Source organism: Odocoileus virginianus, chromosome 3 (assembly GCF_023699985.2).
Source record: "Odocoileus virginianus isolate 20LAN1187 ecotype Illinois chromosome 3, Ovbor_1.2, whole genome shotgun sequence".
Classification (NCBI taxonomy): Eukaryota; Metazoa; Chordata; class Mammalia; order Artiodactyla; family Cervidae; genus Odocoileus; species Odocoileus virginianus.
Window position 1 is genome coordinate 26,033,363 of NC_069676.1, and position 15,264 is coordinate 26,048,626.

At 38.9% G+C, this 15,264-nt stretch overlaps 1 long non-coding RNA gene across 1 annotated transcript; it reads right to left on the minus strand.

The window, feature by feature from the left end:
• Positions 1 to 8,717: 8,717 nt before the first annotated feature.
• LOC139034351 (uncharacterized) lies at positions 8,718 to 10,745 on the minus strand. The gene is made up of 2 exons (XR_011486795.1): positions 10,477 to 10,745; positions 8,718 to 9,532 (listed from the first exon to the last, which is right to left on the minus strand). It is a non-coding gene; the product is annotated as an uncharacterized lncRNA (long non-coding RNA).
• Between the last annotated feature and the right edge of the window lie 4,519 nt (positions 10,746 to 15,264).

Genomic DNA, 15,264 nt, shown 5'->3' on the forward strand with positions numbered 1-15,264 from the left:
AACTTCATCTTCCTATTCAGTTCTGAAGCTTTCACTTCCCCATCCAAAGAGGCTTTCATAGACAAGAGTTTTGTCTTGAAGACCAAACTATTTCTGCCCCAGAGACCAAGAAACGGATATAACAAGGTTCTGGGTACTAGACTTTTGAAGTATATTGAAGTATAATAAATTCACTGACTTGTTTCGTACTTTTTTTGGCTTTTACTCACAGCTCACCTAGAGAGGTAACAGCAATTTTTAAAGCCTTGATGCTAGGAAAAACTTGACTGACTGTTGCCAGAATCCTTCTTGGAATGAGAAGTGATATAAGTCCAGTTTTAGGGAAGCTACTTTTAGAGCAGATGAAGTTAGTTTTCAGAGAGGGAAAGGAGACTTAGCTTCAAAAAAATGAAAGAGATGATATTGCTATTTTCCTTGGTGTCTGGCATATTTCTTGCTTTCAGATTCTAGGCATGCATGAGGCTCAAATTTGGTTACTTCCATTGTATTTAGTGAGGCATGTTCACTATATTCCTCTGAAGACAAGCCTAAGACACATAATGCAGCTTTGGTCTTCCAAAGTTCTGTTATTCTCTCGGCGGGGTGGGGGCGGGGGGCGGGAGAGGGGCAGAAACAACTCGGAAGCCATAATGATGTGCTCAGGGAACCCCAAGCACAGTCTCCTTTTAGTCTTCAGAGAAAAATTTCTGCCCCTCTCTCATCTCTTCTGTCTTCACTTTCTCCTCAACGGCACCAATTTCACCATTCCGGCCCTAGATAATCCTTACATAAGAGTTTATACTCAAGAGTTTAGGCTTTTTAAGCCAAAAATCCAAGAAGAGAATTGACTTCAAGCTATTTCTGCTTTGACCTGGCAACTCAGCCATGCTAAAGCAGAAGAAGGCAAAAGTCCAACTACCATTTTTAAAATTGGCAAGGGAAAAATGTAAAGAAAACAGTAATATAAGTTAATATATGAACAGATTCTATCACCTTGATAGTTTAAGTATATATATGCTACTTGTAAATGAAAAATTATTGACTAAGGAAAAGATTATTGAAAATAACAAATGGCTGCTATCACCACGTCATTACCAGAGCCAAGTCTGATGAATAAGGTGGTGTTCAAGATGGGTAATTCAGTTTGGAATCCAAAATGAGCTGTAACTATAGAGTAATTAAATTGACGTTATTAATGACTTGCAAGCTGGCTCTTAAATCAATTCCAAACCATTGAAATAACTATAAAGCTACCCAAAACTATGATCGACAGCTTTTATTTGCATATAAAATTGCTGGTGATGTACTTCTTTACTTTTCAATAATATCAATATGTCATAATTCGTTATTCAACAAATATTGTTGAATTCCTTTGTGCCAGGAGCTGTTCTAGGCACTAGGATACTTTGGTGAATAAAACAAGCAAAAAAAAATGCTTGCCCACATGAACCTTATGTGAAAACACACAATAAACAAAATAAGTAAATTATACGTCGTGTTGCATTGTCAGAAGTGCTATAAATAATTCAGAGGGAGGAGCAGAGTAGGAAGAGTGGAGATAAGAAATGGAGTTCTAAAAAAAAAGAGAGAAAGAAATGGAGTTCCAAATATGGTGGGCAGAGGATGCGTCACCAAGGATAAATTTGATCAAAGGCTTAAAGAGATGGAAATACATGAAGGAGGAATATTTTTTTTTTTAGAAGGAATGTTTTAGGAAGAGATCAGTAGGAGTGAACACGTGGCAGGAAGGCCAAGTGGCTAGTGTCAAAAGGGCAAGGCAGAGGAGTAGTAGGAAAAAAGGATAGAAACCTTGGGTCACATAAAGCCCTTACAAATCACAGTAGGAATTTTGGCTTTTACACTGATGAGGAAGCATTTGCAGGTTTGACATGATCTGATTTATATTTTAATAATATCATTATGGTTCCTGTGTTGAAAATAGACTAAAAGATGTGAAAGATAAAAATCCGGGAAACCTGCTGGCAGTGTAGTGCATTAATTCAAGGAAGATGTGACAGTGCATTGGGCCAACCTGCTAGCAGGGAGGATGATGAGAACTGGTCAAATTCAGGGGGAAATTAGAAGGTAGAACCCAGCAGAACTTGCTGCCACATTTAATGTGATATGGGGTAGCAGAGTTATAGACAAAAGTACAGATCAAGCATGTTTGGGGTTGCAATTCTAGTTATGTTTCCACGCTTATGAAACAGTCAAGCTGTTGTTGTTTAGTCGTTAAGTCATGCCCAATTCCTTACATCCCCGTGGACTGTAGCCCACCAGGCTACTCTGTCCATGGGATTTCCCAGGCAAGAATACTGGAAGGGCTTGCTATTTCCTTTTCTAAGGGATCTTCCTGACTGAGGGATTGAACTTGCATCTCCTGCATTGACAGCCAGATTCTTTACTGTTTAGTCACCAGGGAAGCCCAGATGGTCATGTTGTATGCATCTAATGACCAGTGCTGAGAAAAAAACCTAGAAATAAAAGGTTGAGAGTCATGATTTTGGAGAGAGTGTTACTGTTTTGACATAAGGTCTCAGTAGTTACCTGCTAATTTACAGAATTTTATCTGTCCAGTGGCAAATTATGGATTTTTAAAAATCCTGTAAGATATTAACACCTGTTTTGTATCTAACCCTGAAACCTTGAATTAACATTTTGCAGTGCAATTCTGATACTAACTCCCTGAGTTATCCAAGCCTTCACAGCGACTCCGTCCCCTATAAGACTCCGCTTGCTTCAGACACCACAGCAATCTCCAGGTTCCAGGCCACCCACACACCTATCACAAACAGGCTACAAATTTAGAGGTTTCCATTGCCCCCTCATGTCTGATGATTCACTAGGGCAACTCATAAAACTCATGGTAGTGCTATGCTTAAAATTACAGTTTGCTTATAAAAGATACAGATCAGGACCAGCCAAATGAAGAAACACATAGGATGTTCCCAAAGCAAAGCTTTCATGTCCCCAGGATATGTCACCCTCCCGGCATGTCAATATGTATGACTAACCAAGGAAGCTCACCCCAGTTTTGGTTCCCAGACTTTTTATTACATAGACATGATTAATGAGATCATTGACCCTGAACCCAAGCTCCAGTTCCCTTTCTTTCCTTGACGGTCAGGCTGTTTTCATTCTGGCTCAATGCCCCAACATTCTAGAATGGCCAGCCCCATCCTGGAACTATCTAGGCGCCCACCAAGAATCACTTCATATTAGTGTAAACTCTGGTGTGCTCCCACAGGGTCTCACCATGGATAACAAAGACATTTTCATTACTTGGGAGATTCCAAGGGTTAAAAGCTCCCTCTCTGAACAATAGGACAAAGACCAGACAAATTCTTTATTATTATATAACATATTTCTTTATTAAATTGATAGACGACATAGTTCCTCAAATGTTCTTTGAACTAGTTTAATCTCTTATTGGCTCTCATTAATTAATAAGTATAATAAAATATTAGACATGTTTTCATTATATATTTCCATGGAAGTCATGATTTTACTTTTTTAAAAATTAAACTTGATATTAAATGAAATAACCAACAGAATAAATCAAGAAGAAAGGAGGTCAGGAATTTCCTGGCAGTCTCATGGTTAGGACTCCAGAGTTTCACTGCCCTGGGCCTGGGTTCAAGCCCTGGTTGGGGAACTAATACCCCTGAAGCCATGCAGTGTGACAAATAAATTAAATAAATAAAAATTTTAAAAGAAAAGAGGCCCACCAACTAACCCTTAAGCATTCAATGTTGATGTTTAAGAGATAAGAAGCAGTCAGCAAAAGATTCACAGGAATTCCTAGTGACCAAGAAGGGAACCAGGAAAGTGTGTTCTTCTGGAACCCAAAGAAAGAATACAGTACAAGGAGAAGAGTGCCAACTATGTCAAATGTGGCTGAAATTTCATCATGGGATTAGCAGCTTAGTGAACACTAGTGACCTTGACAAGAGAACTTTTGAAAATGATGAGGTGTTTGGAGTGAGTTTAAGAAAATAATAGGATGATGGAATATTTTTCAGCCATGAAAAGGAATGAAGTACTGATTCTTGCAACAATGTGGATGAGCTTTGTTGAAAACATTATGCTAAGTGAAAAGAGATAGACACAAAAAGATCACATATTTTATGATGCCACTTATATTAAATATCCAGAATAAATAAATGTATAGAGACAGAATGTCAGGGACTGTCAGGCAGAGGGAAATGGGTAGCAACTTCTTAATGGGTCCAGGGATTTTTCAGGGATGATGAAAATGTTTTTGGAACTAGATAGAAGCAATTGCACACATTCTGAATGTATCAAATACCACAGAATTGTTCACTTTAAAGTTACTAATTTTGTGTTACACGAATTTTGCATTAATTTTTTTAAAAGAGAAAATGGGTGGATAGAAGTCACAGAGACTGAGTAGAGGAAACTCTTCTAAACACAAGAGATTTGCTGTGAAGGGGAACAACAATATAACTGTAGCTAAAGGAAGACGTTGTGTGGGGTCAAGTGAAGATTTCTCTTTTTACAGGAACAAATAAGAGTATATTTTATTATATTGCAAGTGTGCCCCTCATATATTCTCGTTGGGTTTCTTCTTTATGTCTTTGGATGTAGAATATCTATTTTGGTGGGTCCCAGTATTTTTTACTGGTGGTTGTTCAGCAGTTAGTTGTGATTTTGGTATGCTTGTCAGAGGAGGTAAGCTTAGGGGCCTTCTACTCTACCATCTTATCTCTTAAACAAGAGTATATTGGAAAGCTGATAGAAGTGGCCTGTGGAAGGGAAAAATGGATGATAACAGAAGAGTGAGGGGAGATAGAGCATTCTTTTTTCTGTACTTTTGGTTCATACTAAAACACAAAAGCAAAAACAAAGAGCACACGTTTCAAAAAATCCACTTACATAATATTAAACCAATTATCCCTGGTGTCTAAACCTAGCACTCCCACTGCCTTTCTACCTTTTCCGTGTCTTCATGAAGTTGCCCAAATCCCATAAGTATTATCATCTCTAAAGTGAAAGAACTGGACTAGATTATCGTTAAGGATCCTTCCAGTCCCAGAGTTCTATGGTTCTCTGATATTCACTGATTTATTTTAAGATCTAAGAATATCTTTATGAGGTCTCCTCTCTCCACATTCATATCATCAGATCCACTCAAACTTCCTTCTTAAAAAATTCAAAGCTGTACTGATTTATAGCAGATTAAATGAACAGAACACACAGGATGAGCAAAGAATTTAAGACTAGCAAAATGCAATCAGAGACATCTGGGTGGATTTAGCACCACAGCTTTAAAACATCTGGGTGATGTTAGTGTTCCAATTCTGGAAATCATACATTCCTAAGTCTGACATTATTTTGGATGAGCAACTTGTATCCTTAAGTTGCAGATGCTTCATTTTGGCAAGAAAACCTGATAAGCAGAGGAAAGAGCACAAAAGAAAATAAAAACCAGAGCATCTCTAGCATGCAGTGGTGAACTATCTGAATGCAGAAAGCTGAAATCTAAATATAAATAATGGGTTAATTATTTCTGAGACTTCTAGACTGCATGTATTTGATAGCCTACTGATGCATCAAATTCAATGTGCCTGAACCCAAAGCCTTGCATTTCCCACAGTCCTGTTCCATATGACTTGCCAGGTTTCACTGTTGCTCTCATCAATTCAGTTCAGTTCAGTCGCTCAGTCATCTCTGACTCTTTGCAACCCCATGGACTGCAGCACGCCAGGCCTCCCTGTCCCATCACCAACTCCCAGAGTTTACTCAAACTCATGTCCATTGAGTCAGTGATGCCATCCAACCATCTCATCCTATCCGTCCCCTTCTCCTCCTGCCTTCAGTCTTTCCCAGCATCAGGTTCTTTTCATCAGTATACATCTCTCATCAGTATACAGATTCAAAACCTAGGAATAACTTTGGACCTTCTTCCTCTTTGGGCCCCTTTCCTATATCAAGTCATTTCTTGAGGTCTGTATGTTTCTGTCTCCATCTTGCTCCTGGCCCTTTCTTTCCAATATAACTGTTCTCTTTGTTGCTCTGAGGCCTCACTGCAATCTCCACGTTCTCTGGAGCTTGGACTGATCCATGCCTTTCCTGGCCATCCTGTCAGCTCACATCACTTTGCCATTTAACCCTTTTAGGAGGCAAGATCAAGCTTTGTAAGACTGAGCTAAAAACACTTAATGTTTGCCCCCAGTGGGATTCAGACCACAGGCTGTATCGAATGCCAGCGCCTAGGGTGGAAAGACAAGTTTTGAAATGTGACCCCCCCTCTTTATTTCTTCTCTTTTGAATATAATTTTATTTATTTATTTTGGACTGTTGCTGGGTCTTCACTGCTGCATGGGCTTTTTTCTACTCTCTGTGATGGCAGTGCACGGGCTTCTTATTGCGGTGGCTTCTGTTGTTTTGGAGCACAGGCTCTACGGCATGGGCTTCAGTAGTTATAAATTTGGGCTCAGAGTTGTGACTCCCAGGTTCTAGGGCACAGTCTCAATAGTTGCGGCACACAGGCTTAGTTGCTCCACCACTTGTGGTATCTTCCCAGTCCAGGGACCAAACCCATGTCTTCTGCCTTGACAGTTGGGTTCTTTCCCACTGAGCCGTCAGGGAAGCCCTCCTCCTTATTTCTTCTACTCTAGAGCTGGCTCCTTAACCTCCTGCCCAATGAGGCTCCTCCTATCCCAGCATGATGACAATAATGTTTCTTAAAATGTATTCTCTGTTTTCATTTTCATACATCAATATATTTACCTATTGGGGCAGAAACATCTTCAAGTCACAGAGAACAGTGGTCCCCAGTCTTTTTGGCATCAGGGACTGGTTTTGTGGAAGACAACTTTTCTACGGACTGGATGTGGGGGTGGTAATGGTTTGGGGATGCTTCAAGTGTATAGCATTACATTTATTGTGCAGTTTATTTCTATTATTATTGTTATTACATCAGCTCCACCTCAGATCATCAGGCATTAGATCTTGGAGGCCCTCTGACAGGATTAGCATTATTACAGCAGATATGTAAAGAGAGGCTCTGCTCAGTTTTGACTTCTAAGCAGGGTCAGAAGAAGGACACAGAGTGTGGAGACTTAGAACCAAAAGGTCTAGCAGGTCCTCACGTCACCTTGCCACACAGGACTAGCACAACATCATCCTCTCTACCCAAGTTCCCCATTACTCACAGGGTAACTGAAACTTAACAGAAGTTTCCCTTCCCCTTACAGGGGAAGCCCTGTAAGTTGTTGGAAATAAGAATATGATAGGGCCACTGAGCAGATATTATTGACATTGGCAGCTCTAGAAACAAAGTTAGGTAGCAAAATTGCCTTTTTAGGAGGTTCGTTTATTACTGTGGGTATGTGGTTTAATTTCATGCGATCTACCCTACAGAATCTCTACTAAATTCGACATAGGTATCCAATGTTTTGGAAACATTTTGGCTTTCTTAAAGGCATTTGGAAAGGTACTAAAAGCAATGATGTTGTCAGTGTTGTCACACAGAAAAATCAGCAATATTCTCCTTGGACAATCATATTAATTGATTGAGTTGCTGGAACCTGTCCTTGAAAGAAAGAAAATGATGGACTTCGTGTTGGGTATGAACATCTGAATATAATTTATGTTTAATTGGTTGGTATTGATTTGTAATTAGAGGGGAAATTAACTATTCTGGGTGAAAGGCTGAGATTTGATAAATACTAATTGTTAGAATCATTTTAAAAAGTTGTCAGTCTTTTTAGTCAAACTGGTTAAAAAAGTTATTAATCATTCAAATGTAGATAAAAATAAATTGAGGGAGGAGGGGAGCAAGACTAGAAAAGACAAAATTAATCATTTGTAAAATACTATAAATTTTAGCATTTTTGCTCTTAGTCAAAACAGCAGTTATTTGATATTAACTTTCTTCTTAATAACAAAAGAAATAGATTTAAAACTACAGAAGTTAATGGGATTAGGAAAATTGGCTTTAGTCCTATTGGCCTGTTACTAGTAATTCAAGATAACTGACCTAATCCAAGATTGAAAAAAATAATTAAGAATTTCAAACTGAGGCCAAAACTGTACTCTTAGCTTCTAATACCCACATAATACTTATAAAAAAGATGGTAACGATAACCCTATATGCAAAACAGAAAAAGAGACACAGATGTATAGAACAGACTTTTGGACTCTGTGGGAGAAGGCGAGGGTGGGATGTTTCAAGAGAACAGCATCGAAACATGTATATTATCTAGGGTGAAACAGATCACCAGCCCAGGTTGGATGCATGAGACAAGTGCTCGGGACTGGTGCACTGGGAAGACCCAGAGGGATCGGGTGGAGAGGGAGGTGGGAGGGGGGACCAGGATGGGGAATACATGTAAATCCATGGCTAATTCATTTCAATGTATGACAAAAACCACTGCAATGTTGTAAAGTAATTAGCCTCCAACTAATAAAAATAAATGGAAAAAAAAACAAATAAGATGAGAGTTTTTCAGTATTTTTGATCCTTAAAGAAACTTGGAGAATTAACTTAAGAAAAGTGTCATCTGCCATATTTGACAAGTTGAGAGCAAGAAGGAAGAACTTGGGTCCCTCTGAAAGGGAAGAAGCTCATGAGTAGAGCTGGGAAAGTGAACACAGGCCTCCTGATCCATTCCCAGATGTGAATGATTAGATTTGCTTATCTAGAAGGCTCAAATTTATCAAATATTTTTTTTCTTTTCACTACCATTATATCTTGAGCCAAGAAGACAAACTTTGAGAGAGATGTTTTCAAGAGATTTTTATATTCAGTGTAATCTGGTAAATGATACAATATCTACAAGAATTACTGACCATGTCAAGGCTGCTGACGGCTAACATGACAGGCAGCATCATTCAGGATCATTTGGTGGTTGGGTTTTTTTCCCTTTAGTTTGAAATTGCGGTGATAAGATGGATAAGGTCATTTAAAGATGGTGACATGTGGTATCCGTTAACAAATGCTGGGTCGTATTTAAAACATGCTGAGAGCAGCACAGAGGCAGGGACAAAATGTTCCTAGCTTTTCAAGCCTAATATCTCTTTCACTGTATAGATTTCCGTCAATTGGTTCTATTAGGTAAATTACATCTGACCTTTATATCCCAGTAAAGGTAAATGTAATTTAAGAGTTTATGAGTATGGGAGTAGGGGAAATGGAAACAGTCCAGTGTGCAAAGGAGAAATTGTGAAATAATGACACAGAAGTCTTCAAATAGATGTTCCCTCTGTGTACTTCCACGCAGCAGCCCAAGAAAGGAAGCTTTGCTCTCTGTTGCTTTGCTTGTTTTTCCCTCTCTACACTGAATCTCAGAGCTGGAACCTAATTCCTTTCTCTGGTCCACGTTGTCCCTAGGGAGTCATCCCTTTTTCCAATCAGTGTGGATCTGTAAGAGCACAAAGGGCATCAGCGGCTCAGCAGGACAGGTGCTCTCACACACCGCAACGTAGCTGTCGATACAAACTGCAGGAGAGCGTTTCCTGTGCTTTCTCAAGGGCCTCAACCGTGTCCATAAATTTCATCTGTGTGTTTCCACTTTTAAGAATTTGCCTGAAAGAAATCATAGATGTACACAGTGATTGCTATAAAACACTTGTTATAAGGTGAGCTGGCCAAATCCAGAGTCACTTTGGGAGGGAGCGTGCCAGGACATAGACACAGAGAGGCTTGGTTAGTGGAACAGCCATTGTTGTAATTAATAATCTAGCAAGGTTACGCTTTAGGCTCTTCTTCCTTGACCTGTAGATGATCATGAGTATCTACTTTATAGAACTGTCATCAGAATCAAACGATCCCATGCATATGTACTGTTTTTCACAGTGTCTGGCATATTGTAAGTGTTCAATAAATATTATTTATTATGTTGGAAAAAAAACACTTGTTATAATAATTGGAAACAATGTCTCATAACAGGAAGATAGTTAAATTATGATACACCTTTACAATGGAATAAAGTGCAGCCACTTCAGTCAGGTTTTCCAGAAGGCTCCCACTTTTAAATAAGACATGTATCTAGATTGAGAGAGAAAGAATATGAGATAGTCTCTTGATAATTAAAAGGGCTAAGTGAAATGACAGGGTTGTGAGTGATTTTCTAAACATTTCAAAACAAATATGTATTTCATATAAAAGCAATATTCTTTAAATCATCTTTACAGAATATACAATGGAACAAATAAGATAATTTTTAATGGAAGAAGCAAACACTGAATAGTACATGTAGCATAATTATAGTTTCATAAAATCATATACATACCTTAATATGAACAGACAATAAATATTTGAAAAGAAACAAAATGTAAAGTGTCCGGGTTAAACAGTTATTGGTAATATTTATTCCTTTTTGTTTTCTATGTTTTCTAAAATTCCTAGAAATACTTTTAATTAATATGTACATACAGAAAAAAATCAGAGTATAAAAATTTCTTTTATAAGCAGTTGTACATTTTGTTCATTTGATACTCATTCCTCAGCTCTAAATATTGGTCTCATACCTCTTATGGCATCCATCTCCCAAGATGATCTCCAATGAGCCTCACTTCCTTACTCACATTCTTATGAAGTGCTCTTCTAGAAAAAAGGGACCAATATGACCAATAGGATACTGCAGAAGTGACAGCATGTGACCTCTGGGGCTAGGTAACAATTGGCTTCTTGGATCACTCCGGAGGTAGCAGCTCTCATGTCATGAGGGCATTAAAGCAGCCTTTTGGAGAGAAACTGAAGCCTCCAGTCACCTGCAGAGAAGGTTGCCATATCAGGAGTGAATGTTACAGCCTGAAGCAAGACTGAGGGTGACTGCAGCCTCAGCAGAAACTGAGCCAGAGCTACCCAGCCAACTCACTCCAAATTCCTGGTACAGAGTTGTTGTTGTTCAGTTGCTCTGCCATGTCCAAGTCTTTTGCAACCCCATGGACTGTAGCCTGCCAGGCTCCTCCGTCCATGGGATTTCCCAGGCAAGAATACTGGCGTGGGTTGTCGTTTCCCTCTCGAGGGGATCTTCCTCACCCAGGGATCAAACCTGTGTCTCTTACATTGGCAGACAGATTTTTTACCACTAAGCCACTAGGGAAGCCACCACACAGAGTTAACAAACATTTACTGGTTTAACCTGTACAGTCATGGAGGAATATGTTATGCAGCAGTAAATAACAAAGGCACCTCTGTTTCTTTATGTATCAGTTTTGAACATATTCTTGAATGTTCTACAACAACCAGATGAGAGTTAACTCACTCTCACCTCCTCTATTTGCAGTCCTTTCCTCTAATTGTGTCTTGTAGTGAGTGAGGGGATTCTATCCGTTGCAAATATAAATGAGATGCCTAAAACTTTCTTTTTCCATCAACTTTCAATGGCATCTCCTAATCTCAAAGAATAATATAAAGATTCTGTGACTCCACCCCACTCTACACTCCTACCCATTTTTATCTTTTGTCAGTTCTGCCTTTGTTTTAGGAGAATAGAACATAATTACATTTACACTGTGCTCCATGTCCTAGTAATTCCCTGATGCTCCATCTGTAGGTTGATACTGATATTTGAAAACATAACTAGTATTATGACAATGTAAGCATTTTTTTCTCCAGAAAAGCCATGTTGTGTGGTAGGATTACATTTCCTCTTCTATTGATCCGATGTGATAAATCCTAGGAGACCTGAAGGAACATGTTTCTGTGATAAGGTTAAATGGTTTCTCTCTTTTTAAGATTCCATCAGTATATCAAAACCAAGCTTTGTCTCCCTTTGCTTCACATTTGGCAATGTCTTTCCTTTACAACTTTTTCCCATATCAGTATTTTCCTCACATATATCTTCCTCATTTTTCAATATGATCTTTTAGTTTTGTACAGCATTTGAGGGCCTTCATTCCATTTATCCTGTCATTTTTGGCATCCACTACATGCTCTATTTATAAAATTAGGACTTACTGTGTTCAGTTCTTCCCAGCTAGCATTCTGTCATTTCATTTCCTTGTACTCTTTGATTAATTCCATCATTTCTTTTATTTCTTATCTTATTATTTGTTTCTTCCCCATTTCTCTAGAGCATACTGTCAAGTATATTTTTCCAGGTTGGCCATGTAAGAAGAAATTTTCCATTGCCTTGTCTGAAATGTCTTCATTTATACCTCATACTAAATCAAAATATTGTTAGAGATATAGTTCTAGATTTTAAAAATGTTTCTCTTGGAATTTTAAAGATATTGTCTTTTAGACTCATTAAAGTTCAATTTGACACCAATCTGTTTGGTATCAAATTTCATAGGACTTTTGTCCTCTCTGGAAGCTTTTAGAGTCTTATCATTATCTTTGCTTTACTAAAATTTCACAGAGTGATGTCTAGATCATTTGGCCACACTTGAATTCATTTAAAATGATGACTCTTCTCTTTTCTCCACTGCAGTAAATTTTCTTCTGTCACTTGATAATTCTATCGGCTCTTCCCCATAGCAACTGTTAGACCCGGACATGGGACGACAGACTGGTTCCAAATTGGGAAAGGCGTATTCAAGGCTGTATGTTGTCACCCTGTTTATTTAACTTATATGCAGAGTACATCATGGGAAATGCCAGACTGGATGAATCACAAGCTGGAATCAAGATTGCTGGAAGAAATATCAACAACCTGATAATGCAGTTGATACTACTGTAATGGCAGGAATTGAAGAGGAACTAAAGGAGCCTCTTGATAAGAATGAAAAAGCTGGCTTAAAACTCAACATTTAAAAAACTAATATCATGGCATTTAGCCCCATCACTTCATGGCCAAATAGAAGGGGAAAAGTGAAAGCAGTGACAGATTTTATTTTCTTGGGCTCCCAAATCACTGTGGACAATGACTGCAGCCATGAAATTAAAAGATGCTTTCTCCTTGGAGGAAAAGCTATGACAAACCTAGACAGCATATTAAAAAGCAGAGACTTCACTTTGCCAACAAAAGTCTGTAGAGTCAAAGCTATGGTTTTTCTAGTAGTCGTGTATGGATGTGAGAGTGGGACCATAAAGAAGGTGGAACACTGAAGAATTGATGCTTTCAAATTGTGGTGCTAGAGAAGACTCTTGAGAGTCCCTTGGACTACAAAGAGATCGAACCAATCAGTCATAAAGGAAATCAACCCTGAATGTTCATTGGAAGAACTGATGCTGAAGCTGAAGCTTTAATCCTTTGGCCACCTGATACAAACAGCCAACTCATTTGAAAAGACCCTGATGCTAGGAAAGACTGAGGACAAGAGGAGAAGGGTGCAACAGACAATGAGATGGTTGGATGGCATCACCAACTTAATGGACATGAGTTTGAGCAAACTCTAAGAGATAGTGAAGGACAAGGAAGCCTGGTGTGCTGCAGTTCATGAGGTCGCAAAGAGTCAGAAACACCTTAGCAACTGAACAGCAACAGTGTGGATATAAACTGAAAATGAGGGTCAGAGTTGTATTTCAGTCACTCAGTCATGTCAAGATTAGGAGATTCTTTTTTAATGTACCTTTTCACTCCATGTCCGTGAAGTGTGAACCCAAAGGTAAACTATGGACCCTGAGCGGTAAAGACCTATCAGTGTAGGTTTATCGATCATAACAAATGGACTGATCTGGTGGGGGAATTTGATAATAGAGGAGATTATACATGTGGTGTGGGGGTGGGAAATTGCTCTACTTTCCTCCCAATTTTGTGAACCATGAACTGCTTTAAAAAGTAAAATCCTGATAAAATAAAACAATTAATTAAAGGCATGAAGAAATTTTGACTCACTCAATCCTCTGAATATGCTAAAATTTAATTTGTGGGGAAAGGTCTTTTTTAAGACTATAGATTTGATGAAGCCCTGCAAGTTTGCCTTCCTCAAGTTGAAAACTCCTGTTTTCCGCTACAGGAATCTGATGTAGAACAGGCCAAGTTCACTGCAAGGATGCAGTGTCTCTCTTGATTTTGGAATGCACATCTTTTGACAGGATTCACAAGCCTACTTGCCAATTTTCCCAAAAAGACTGTGAGATCCTCTCAGACAGGAACCAAATCTCAGTCTTCACATAGTCCCCAGCAGCTAACTGGGGATATAACAAATGTTGTCTGGATAATGTATATCTTTTTTGGACTCCTCATAAGAGCAGTAACAGCTAGCAGTTGTTGAGCACCTATCATTCTAGATAGCTGGCATCATTATCTGTAACCCTTTTAGTAACCAGAAAAGTTAGGCCCTGTTCTACTTTTATAGATGAGAAAACTGAGGCTCAGAGGATTTAAGTAATTCATCTAAGTGTACACAACTAGTGAACATGGCATGAGTGACCCCAGACTACACTTTTGATTACACTTTCTGCATTCCTTGAAGACAAGCAGATGACACATCTCGGGAGAAACAAGGGAAAGAGAGGCCATTGTCTCTACTTGCTGTTTCAGCAAGCCTGAAAGGACTCACTTAGAACATCCTAGCACAGAGGAGAGTGGGACTCTGTCACCTGCCACTACCGCTCTCAGAGGCAGTGGTCACTGCCCTTTCATCTGCATTCCAGCCACATTTAGAAAAAGGTGAAACTGAAATAGAATGGGGTTAGCGGCTTCATGTATTAGGACTCACAGTCTCTTATTATTAGAATATGTGAAAGAGCCTTTTTTTTTTTTCCTGTTTCTCTTTTGGAGGAAAAAAAACAACATTTTTAAAATGGCAAACAAACCACACCTAAGATTAATGAGAAGAATGCATAAAGGAAATATTTTGCCATTTTGCAGGCCCTCATGCTGCTTGTATTTATAGACATCTTACCAAGAGAGTGTGTCCTGCACAACATGCCAGAATGAGGGATGTTGAATGTTCAGTGACTTGGCTGCTCCTAGCTGTGCGTTGAGTTTGACCAGGGCAGGTCTAACAGAGTGCTGTTTCCCTACTTCGTTCGGGCTCCGATGTGTTATCTCTCAGCTAGCAGAATGATCTTGTGCTTTATTTGGCATGGGGAGTAGAAAGGGCCGAAGTTACATAAGGCTATTAAATCACAACCTGCCTAGACGTCTTCTGAAGGCTGTTAGCCTAGTTCATTCTGGGCAAATACAATTAAGGTCTTGGCTATTATTTACAGCAAATACCAGTGAAAATAACCTCAGGTTCCTGAGATTATTAACGCTGATGCTGAGGGGGAGGGGGAGGGGGAGGATCAATGTGGACCGTGTTCAGCTTTGCAGCTTGCACTGATTAAAAGCTGACTTGTCATATTCTATATTGTTGTACTGTAGTTATAGTAAATGTTCCTTGTAATGCATTTTCAAGTACAAAAATTGCTCCAAAAAA